Here is a 12,195-nt window from a genome sequence, read left to right as displayed (position 1 = left end):
GAATAGCGAATGTGTAGACATGTCCTTATGACACATAAGGAGAAGAGAGAGAAAAACTATAGAAATTATATTTTTATATTATAAAGCTTTAGTATAAATGTAAATATAAACACCTATAACACGCAAACAGTATATAACGTACAGTATGTAGTTATGCAGATTAAACATATACGTAGGAAAGTCACTCAACGTTAAGATTTGAAAGATCTTTCTTTTGTGCGTGGATCGATCAGAAATTAAGAGGGGAAAACATATCTGGTATCTCGCTTATCTAAAGATCCTCGAGGCAACTGCAATTTCTCATATCAGGCTCAGAAATGTAAGTTATTAAATTATTTGTGTCGATTGTTACTGGCAGTAATAATTATTTATTAAGCAATCTACTTATATGAGAATTTAAGAGCGAAACATGATTTAAAATTATTAAGAACCATATTTACAATCTGTACAATAACTTTCACATAGTATTATGATAGAAATATCTTACTATATTTCTCGAAATTTTGTATAGCTAAAATTTATAAAATTTCGGGAAGAAACTGTTAATTTTTATAGGATAGATTTATGAATTATTTTACTGGAATTCGGAGTATAAGCAATTGTCAAAAGATGTATAAAGAATAAGAAGAGGATAGGTTTGTTCGTGTACGGCAATACAACATAAGAGCGATATGCCGAAGGGGAACGCCTCCGGGAGTCTCATGGAAAATTGACTTCTATTTAGATGTTACTAACATGAAGGAAACCTGGCCAGCCCGTTGGCGAAGCCTAAACCCTCGATCAACTATCAATGTTCAGTAGTTTTATTCATTTGGCTAGTGATGGGCACACTTATGGGATAGGATATACTGTAGGATTGATGAAATAAGACAATGCAGCACATAGGAAATCTGCAAAGAGGTCTCCCGGAAGAGCTTTTTGTGAGAAAGTATATCTTTTTAAACGTATTTATAACGATGGCATTTCATATAAATATATCAAGAAATAAATATAAAAAGCTAATCAAAGTCTGAAATTCTTAAAAAATNAGGATTGATGAAATAAGACAATGCAGCACATAGGAAATCTGCAAAGAGGTCTCCCGGAAGAGCTTTTTGTGAGAAAGTGACTCCTATTCAGGTGTTAAATACATGAAGAAAACTCGGAAAACTTCATACGGTCAATCCGTTGCTGAGGTGAAAGCACACGACCAGCGTTCAATGATTTTATCCACTCGGGATAATTTTTAAATTAGAACATAAGTATATGTATAGTGCTATGAAACGTTTTGATTCAGATTAAGGATATAATTCAAGGCCGCGCACACGAGAAGGGTTTTGGGGATTTAACCCTTCCATTTGACAACTCAAATAGAAAAATGCTACTATGTTAATAAAACAGTACATTCAATAGTGGATCCACAAGTTTTTAGAAGAAATTAGAAAGGAAACAATATGTTCTATAAAATTTTGTACTACCTGACCTACCCAGCTTTACTCGGGGAAAACTTCATGAAGGAGCGATCACTTGCATCATCTATACCCCTAAATTTGCGACCCTCTATCTATTATATATAACTTATATTTATGTTTGTACTCTTCAGTTTTTGTTCAGTTATTTTGTTTTCTTAGTCTATTGTGTTATCTCTACGTATATATAAAAGTATATTGTAAAAATTAATAAGCAATGTCTTGAAGCCAATCAGTGGCCGAGTTGATAAAATCACCAAACACTGGTAGTTGGTCATAGATTCGCGTCCCGCCAACGGGATGGTCACGTTTCGCCGAATAAACCAAACCAACCATATTTTGAAAATAATTTTTTTTTACCTCACCCTTTTAAAAAATCTGCACTTGCCCTAGTCTTGTAAAATCAATCTTCTTGCTAGAAAGTTTTTATTAGTAAATATCAGATATAAGATCTGATATTATATGAAACTTTTTCTAACTTATAAGATCTGATATTGAAATTGAATTAATATAAAAAATTAATTTACATTTCTCGTGGATTAAGAATAAATTTACATTTTATCATGGTACTTAAAAAATATAATACAGTTTTTAAAACGCTGTTTTATTTTTTAATACATCAAAAAGATAGGACCTCCTTTAACCTCGATATTTTTCATTATATGATTAATTTAATATCATTAAAAGGTATCGCAATTGTAATATAAAGAAAAGAATGTTAATACAAGTCTAGGCATTAGAGAGGTTGAGGCACACGTTTTAAACGTGTAAACGTGTACGTGTGACGTTCGGTGCCGCTTTCCCGTAAGCCTAAAAGTTTGACGATGGTGTTTGGAATGTCGAGCGTGATTCCACCGACTATCCAAACACCATTGTCAAACTTTTAGGCTTACGGGAAAGCGGCGCCGAACATCACACGTACACGTTTAAAACGTGTGCCTCAACCTCTCTATTGTTTTAAGTTTGTTCTTCATAGCTTACCCTATATTGTCAATGTACAGTACATTATGATATAAGGATATAACATATTAATATTGAAGCAACTTAAATCATTAAAACTGAATAAAAACAAAATACTTTAAAATATTTTTCGTATTCAAAGTTTTTAGATTTTAAGGTTAATATATACAGTATTTAAATTGGATAAATTTCAAATTAAAAAATATACAGTGATATTAAGTTGTCTGAAACTTATGTGACGAAACTTTTTCTGTGAAACCTGAAATTCGTAAGGGCCTGTTAGCAAAAAACAAAAAAAAATGAATGTTTTCCATTTAGTATAGTATGTAAATGGCACATCATCATTATATTTAGCATCGTGAGTTTAGCCATGCTCATATTAAATATGGTAATATGAAATCCTTACTGTACTGTAAATACTGTAACTTCTTGAAGTCAGGTTTGATTCTTCTCGAAAATGGTTTTGATTTTAAGATATTTCTATTATTGAACTAGATATATTTCTTAAGAAAATATTATTTGCACCTGGCATGATAGCAAGCTGGATAATGTTATACCTTATATAATGACATTTTCCATTGTTTTGTATAATTTATATTTACTAAGATCATAAGTTTATAATTTACGAAAGACGTACTGTATATAGTTTTGATTGTCATTTGCATTATCTCTATATTACAATTTTATATTATTATTTTTATAAATAATTTTTTTTTTAAATACATATTATCAACATTTATTCTGGTTTTGTCCGTCTTGAGATTCATATTTTAATTTTGATTATTTTTGAGGGACATGGTCAGCTGGGCTATCGCCAAGTGAACGCCGGACATCTGGACGATAAAATAACAGATGAGCAATAGACAAATAATAGACAAAATAAAAAATTTTTAAATCGTTTTCTTTTAAATATTTTTGTTTACACCAGTGTTTCTCAACGGAGGCGATATCGCCCCCATGTGGGCGTTTTTCCATGTTGAGCGGGCGATTAGTAACAATTTATATGTTGGGAGGTGAAAAACAATTTTCTGAGCGATATAGTAAAACATTATATTAAGAATAATTAGATATTTTATTTGTTATATCGTACAATAATTAAACAAACAACATTTAAATCAGTGTTTCTCAACAGGGGCGATATTCTAGTCTATTCGATGCAGTACGAATTTGGCGTTAGCCTTGGCCCTCGACATCGGAATTTTGAAGTGAAAGGGGCGATACTGCGTTGAAGGGGGCGACGGTTCGTTAGCGGTTGAGAAACACTGGTTTACATCATATATCAAAATCTTAGAATTATTTAAAAACGATATGGTTTAAAAAGTTATCCGAAAATGATTTTAAAATAAAATAGTATCATTGCACAATATTAAAATAAAGAAAAATACAAATTTTTTAATTCATTTATTCACATTACGTAGTATTTTGTAATTAATAAGCATGTGCCTTTTATATAAAGTTAAAACAAAAAAGTACTGCATATAAAATTGAAAACGAAATTTCTATTTTAAATTTATTAATTCATATTATAGTTATATTCAATACCACATAAATATTTAGGCTGCAATTTGAAAAAATTGTAGATATGTAAATTCCCACTGTCATCCACCCGTCCGTTTGTCTGTCCTTCCTTAATCTCGATAACGAGGTTAGATACATTAAAGACAAGACCAGATATAGATAGTTTAGGGGCAGTAGGCCCCTAAACTATACGCAACTTTCGATGAAAACCGGAAGTCACGTGATTTCAATTTAAAAATTTTTCCCTCAAAGAAGATAGATGTCCGGCACGACTCGATTGCTAAAGGAAACGTATGATGTACAGGGGCAAGACACTACAGTACTAATTTGAGGTAAAGAGCATATATTTTAAATCTCTTCCATTTATAATTGACAATAATCATTCCAAAGTTTTTTTTTAAATTTAATAACAAGCGGAATTTTAATTTTGAAATTTTACTTATTGCAAGTAAATCTGATAAAGCATTTTTTAAACACTAATTGCATAAATTACATTATTCACTTTGTATATGGAAAATCCAGTTGAATAGTTTCATCCAATAATTAATATTATGCCAATATTAAAAATAGATAATACTTATGTTAAATTTAACTTCGATACGAAGTCATTTTGATAAATAAGCAACAGATTACATAAAATTTATTAAAGACTGATAACATGGGCTGATAACAATTGAGGTCATTTACAAATAGTTCCGTTTAAATAGAAGTTTTAATTATGTGATCTGAACAGTTTGTGGCTGTTTCTCAAACTTCAAAAAACTGTCGAAGTTAGGCCTATTCCGAGTTATATACCATATGACTTCAGTCTCAATCGTTTAAAATATTTTATCAATTGTAAAATTATAATAAGTTTGATACAGAAACAATTCAGATAGTTAATTAAGTTCATCCTGATTGTATAGGAAAATCAATACATTCTAGAATATAAAAGCAGAATGGAAAGTATATTACTAAGATAGCTTTAGTGAATGCGTCTTTTTCGTCAAATGATCTTTCATGGCTTTCACATTCAAAATAAAGGCAATGAACAAGAAAAAAATATATCTTGCATTATAATTACATTAAAATCTGTGAAATGTAACATGTTTAAGTATGCCTTGATAGAATTTGTGAAATGTTTAGCCTATACCAATTTTAAGAAAACTTCCTGAAAATTCTGATAGAATTCAATACGGTTTCTTCAATATAAAAATTTAAAAGTATATCTTGTATCTTGCTATAAAAATTTATTATAAAGTAATTTATCTTGCTATAAAAATAAAAAAATTATTATTAAATGGGAATATATTTTTTATCGCTAGAAAAATAAATTTATACATATATGAATGTTTTAGAATAAAAACGAGCAAATATTTATTCTGACATCGTTATAATTTCGGGCTGCAATTTGAAAAAATTGTAGACCTATAAATTTCCAATGTCCTCCATCTGTTCGTCTGTTCGTCTGTTCGCCTGTCTTTCTTTAATCACGAAAACGGAGTTACATAAATGAAATCCGACACTAAATATGGAAACCTTAGGGGCGGGATCCCTCGATTAACCATATACGAACTTCCAATAAAAACCGGAAAACACATTATTTAAATTCAAAACTTTCCCTGAAAGCAGGTAACAGAAGACCGGCACGATTCTATTGTTAAAGGAAAAGTATGATAAATTAAAAATGTGATTAAAAATTGCAGACCGGCATTATGACGATGTCACAATAAATAATTGCTCGTTAATCATATTTTTAATTTATTTAATTTAAAATATATGCTCTCCATCCCGAATTACTTTAGTGTCTTGCCTCCTCATACATCATACTTTTCCGTTAGCAATACAGTGGTATCAGTCATCTATCTAATTCCTTTTAGGGGAAAGTTTTGAATTGAAATAACGTAACCTCTGGTTTGCACCGGAAGTTCATATATCGAGCCTCCTGCCCAAGCTTTCCATATATGGTCTCGGCTTTCATCTATATAACTCCGTTTTCGAGATTAAAGAAAGACAGATGGATAGACCGCAGTGAGAATTTATAGGTCTACAATTTTTTCAATTTGCAGCTCAATAATTTCATAAGTATATAATGAATAAATCTAGATAACTGTATAAATCAATTAATAATGTTAAACAAATAAATGATACCAAAGATAAAAATCTATGAACTTCAAAGCACCATACATTCTTTTGAATGGGAAGTGCACAGTTTAGATTTTGTCATTGATGGAACTAATGTCAGCTTGATATACACTTAACTTCCGGTAGTGCGTAAAATAGTGGAAACTAAGCCGAAGTTTTGATCTGATAAAAATCTGGATTTAAAGAATGAAACAGTTGCTGAATTAAGAAAGAAATTAAAAGAATTAGGGGCCAAGACATGCTCGTTGTCAGTGGAGGTTTAATGGGTTTGCAGATTCCCCCTCTTTTCACCGTATAGAGTTATAATACGTCACAATGTTGAGCTCCGATTGATATTTATACTGTTTAACGACCAAAAAAAACCGATATTTTTAAGCTTGAATTTTGTTTTTATTGTATAAAACTGATTAATAACGCGATAAATGGTGATCCAGGCATAGGTTTGATGGTTCCCAATACATACGTATAATATACAGTAATAATAATTTTTTATAATATTATGTAATTTGTAACTTAATGTATAAATTCGATATTTTCAAGCTATTTGATGAAAATTAAATTTTTAATAAAATTTTTTAAAATTACGACTGCATTCCTGAGGACTCATTGACGTGTTTTGTGGAGACCAGCCCAGTCCTGAGCTTCTCGAAGGCGAGATATTTCTATAAAAAAACTGGATAGCAAACAAAAACAACGCAGAGAGGAGTTCTAAATATATTTACGAAGTTTATATTGTATATTGATATTGACGAAGTTGTAAATATATTCGCTATATTGCATCCGAGGAGAAGGCAATTAGATTGTATATATTGTAGGCAAAGATTTTCTTGAAGATGTGAAAACTTTATTTTGCAATACGTGCTGTTTCTTATTTCACTAAACTCCTCCTAGAAACTATCTACGCGCCTGGTAAGACAAGAACAAAGATAGAACTTTTTAAAAGGTAGGTACACAAGCTTAAAGTGTTACACTGATTCTTTTAGTTTTTGGCTTTTGTTCTTGATATTGCTCTTGTCGTTCTATACCTGAACGTAGGCAACGCGTAGAATAATTAATAAATAATATTGTATATAATTATAAAAAAGCATTATTAAGAAATGCAATAAAAATTTATTATGAAACTAATTTATCAGACTTTATCGTGAAACTCTTTATCCTAAAAACAGTTAATTACATAATTTGCTTATTAGATTATTGGTAGTCGTACAAGCCACTAACAATATCCAATGAACTATGATTACCATTAATTACTGATATTGAAGATGACGATATTTATAGTCTTCGTATAAAAAAGAAATAGCTAGACGTTGTTTTTCATTTATAAGCATTTGAAACTGAGAAGACATGCAATCAAAAATCTATCCAAAAATAAATATAGCATTATAAGAAGCATATCGCCATTATCAATAGATTATCGTGGATTACGGCGATATTTCTAATGCATATTATAATTTTCACCGCCTGATAATTCAAACAATAGACTATATTTAATGTAATTTGGATTTTCATATATTTATTACATTTATCTCAGTAATGTAGCTATAGAAGGCCGGGGAGGGCTATAGGCTCCGGATGTTCCTTTTGGTTTACTGCTACAAAAAATAATTTTTTTTCTTGCTAGGATAGTAGAAGAATGCAAGACAAAAAACAATTTTATTTTTATACGAAAATTCTGCTTTCTGTTGGAAATTTCCGACAATGGTAAGGACTACGTTCTCTAGAAGATGGATTTACTGGTCCCCGTAACTATTTAACGCTCAGTCGTGCTTAATTGAGTTGCAATTTGAAAAAAACTGTAGATGTATAAATTCTCACTGTCGTCCGTCTGTCCGTCTGTCTTTCCTTAATCTCGAGAATGGAGTTACATAGATGAAATCCGACACCAGATATGAAAACCTTAGAGGCAGGAGCCCTGATTATTTATACATGAACTTCCGATGCAAACCATTTCAATTCAAAAATTTTCCCCTGAAAGGTGTTAGATAGATGATCAGCACGACTCTGTTGTTAAAAGTATGATGTACTGTATAGGAGCAAACCACTATTAATTTGAGATGGAAAGGATATATTTTAAGTTAAATAAATTAAAAATATGATTAAAAATTCCAGCTCGGCATTGTAACGATGTCACAATAAATAATTTCTCGTTAGTAATAGCATAATAACATTGTTTTAAGTATTTTATAACCTTATGGTTATATTTTCATTTTTTGTCTGTGTGAGTTTGTTGTATATTACGTCTGTTTTTCATAAGGGTGACAGACTCAAGAACCCGCTCGGACGGTACAATCCGCAGTTATTAGGGTTTCTCAAACGGGATCCCAGGATCCCGGTTGTTTTTTAACCCGGAAAATTTTTCTTATCTCGGTAAATCCCGCAAATTTCTTAAAAATTCACTTTTTCTTATTTTGTGTTAAGGTCGAGGAAATTTTGCAAATAGAAAGCATAATTAACTCATAAACTGTCAGAATACATTTGTATTTATTAATTTTAAACCTACTTATTAGCTTTTAAAATTTTTGCTCGTTATGGCATGTCACAAATGATCAATAATCAATACGTAGCTTATTTGTGGCAGGACTCTGAAAATTCTTTACTTGTCGGAACCTGTAATATCTGGAATAATTATACTTACACTGGTTTAATTTTTAACGATGCCCAGTAGCTTCGATAACTGCGTAACGCCAGGTTGTGCAAATTGGGCAAGGATACAAACGAGTACGAAGTCTGCAAGTATGAAGTTTTTCTTCATAAACCTGATTATTAAAGACAAACGAACTGCCGAATTATTGGGCTATAATGTTTCTATTAAAGTAGTCGAGGTAGACAAATCAAGAATACTAGAGAGCAAAAGAAGTATTACAATCTCGAAAACGAACTAGAAATCTTCCAGGCTACAGGTGAAAAAACACATAATATTTGTCTTCTCTTAAATGCATTAAACACAATTCCAATCACATCAATTGAATCGGAAAGGGCATTCTCTGGTAGCAAGGCCTTTCATTACTAAAATAAGAATTAGATTGAGTGATCGGAGTATTGACCATCTTTGCTTTTTAAAATCTTATAAAAATTTACAATATTTTGTATTATATTTTATTTTAAAAACGAAAATTATCTTTTAACTTAGAAGTTTGATCTAAGTTCATTTTTTTTTTAAATTTTTAACTCAATTCAAAACATTTTTGTTGTTGTTGTTTTTTTTTAATGCAGTTTCCAGCAAACTTTAATAAATTTATTTCTATTTGTGAAAATTTCTATGTAAGATATATATTAAAAATCGTAAGTTATATATTAAAAATACTGTGTAAGATATAAAAAATTACCTTTTAAAAGATAATTTTTAATATATATCTTATACAGCATTATTAATATGATTTTGGAGGTTACAGAACGTATTAAATTACTTTAAAAAATGAAAAATAATTATATCATTTGATTTCAAGATATTTTGTATATCTTAAAAATAATTAATTTTATCCCGGGAAACAGTTCACTTTTATCCCGGAATTCCGGGACAAGCAAAAGACCGGGAAATAAGAAACCCTAGTAGTTATGCTGCTATCACTGACACAAACGTTTGTTGAACTATTTCTGCTCTTACATTTCAACAAAATTCGCAAATAAGTGGGACATTCACTGCTTTGTTGTAACTTGTCGTTTGCATTATGATTCACGTAAACCTTCCATTGTATTTTACATAACGCTCAGATTGAAATAATAAAACTATCTGAAATATTAAATTTTGATTATTTTAAAACAAATTTACAGTTATAGCATGCTTTTTAGCCTATTTCTATGAAAGATTTGACTTTTCTGCTTTTTTCACTAGTACTTTGATCGAGAGTTATTCTTAATCTCTCATTCGTTTTATTTTCTTGTATATCTTTATTAATGATCAAATATTGTAGTGAACAAATATAGCCTGTGAAAGCATGAGAACACTGTACTATAAACAATTTTATTTATTTTTTTACACTTAATTATTTACATAAAATCATGTTTTATAAAAATTATTTATTATTATTTATTATATATTCGAGATTGTGTAGCCTGTAATTAGATTCTTTCGAAAAGAAATCCAAATCTTATGCAGAATCTTATGTCCTTCCTTCATCACCTTCATGAATTTATTACAATATGATATAGTTGATTCGTATGAATTTGCAACCTTGTTATAAATTTACTTGTTTTACACTAGGGACGGACTAGTCCTTTACATATTAAGAAAAATGTATAAAAAGAACCTAATTTAAATATGTATATCAGTTTAAATAGTATTGAACATTGAGACATGAGAATTTCACTTAAAATTATTTAAAGTGTTGAAAATATCATGGAAGAAAAGTTATTAAATAGTTTTATCATTATTAGCATTTATTTTTAATGAGTAGAAAAAAGTTCTTTTAATGAACAAACAAACAAAAATTATAATTCCGTTCTTTTCCAAAGCATGAAGATTTCTTAAATAAAATTTTAATATGCTCAAAATAGATCATAATATTTGAAATAATTTCTTATTGACATAATTTTATGAATTTTTATGTATGCGTTAAATAAACAGCAGTTACTCTTATCAGATTGTCAAATGGGAACAACAAGCCAAACATTTTGACCTAAAAGATCCACTGTATACCCTATGCGAAATTACCTCAAAAGTTTAATCTCTTAAAAGAAAAAACTCAATAAACAAGCCTATCTGAGAAAAGAGCTGCACACTTACAAATGAGATGCTGATGATTCTCTTCAGCAGATTCGTCGCAAAAGCGGTAAAAGGCTGAGGAGGAAAGTTTTTAGTTAGCATAAATGTTTACAAAAGTGACTAAAACCAGTCACAACACCAACAAAAGAGCGAATATGAATCGTGTTGAAAGTCAAAAAATCCTTAGTTCACTCAAAGAACAGGCTAAGCAAAAATGTCTTACTCTGCTTTAAATCAGGAGTTAGTGCTCCACTGTTTAGAGTCATTGGAGATAGTCCATCCTTTAACAGCTCTAGAAAAACTATTAAAAGACTGGTTCGGATGTTACAAAGAGTAAGTTAGTCAGTAGATCAGTAGATCAGCACTTACATTATCGGCGATATTCTCATGTTCCGGTAACCACAAAAAGAAAATATCTATTGCAGGAAGCGAGCTCATTAAAGCGCAAATAGTATTCCTAAACAAATGTTGAAGTAACCTGGCAAGAGTGAAGTGCCTTTAAATCAACCCGACTGTCAAAAACAATGTAAACAGCCTTATTAAGAAGACATCTACGGAAAATGTTGCAGACACACTAAATAATAGCTACCAACTCCGCTTGAAACACAACAGAAAACTTACCCAATGGAACAAAGAAGCCATGCTTGATCTTATCAAATTAATAGGATGTATAATTTTTCTCAGAAACTTAATATTGAGACATAAGATATTGATAAAGACGATTAATCTATATATGTCAAAATACAAGAGATTATGTAAGAGATGAGTGTGACTAAGTAGAAGCTGTTGAAATACTGAGTTTGAATCAAGATAAACTATAACCTTTTATGTATCGGATATTGTTTCAATTTTTGAGGAAACGATGAAACGAAAGAACTGTGTGAGACAGATTTGCTGTCACAAGTTATGTTTTTTAAATGAAATTTTAGAAATTTCTAAAAAATAAAAATAGAACCTGTCTGAAAAAAGAACAAAAAGTTTTGTTAGAAGTTTATTAAACTGTTATCAATACAAACTATTATACAAACAAATAGACTACTTTTATTATTTTTGTATATTTAATGATTTCAATGAAATACTACTTTGTGAAAATTATTTATTTATTATTATTAATTATTCAAGTTTCTCTAACTTTCTTAAAATACACTTAAGAAATTAATCAAGAAAATTACAAGTAATTAATTAAATTTGCTGGTACTTGTATTTAAATAATTTTTTTGCATTTAGTTTTAAAAAATGTTTTTCTCGGTGCTTTCTTGGGAATTTCAAAAAATATTAATTTAAAAAATTAATGTCAGATTTCCAATTATAAATAAGAAAATTATTAAAGCAGAAAATAAATTAACTTTTTTAAAATACTCCTCCCTGCGGGCATTGAGAAAGATTTTTTCATGCCCACCGTCATGGGCATTAAATATCCACATGAGTCTGCTCGACTCACGC

This window comes from Centruroides sculpturatus, unplaced genomic scaffold, assembly GCF_000671375.1.
Source record: "Centruroides sculpturatus isolate CEXI.00-Female unplaced genomic scaffold, Cexi_2.0 scaffold37, whole genome shotgun sequence".
NCBI classification, from domain to species: domain Eukaryota; kingdom Metazoa; phylum Arthropoda; class Arachnida; order Scorpiones; family Buthidae; genus Centruroides; species Centruroides sculpturatus.
This window is presented reverse-complemented; position numbering follows the sequence as displayed.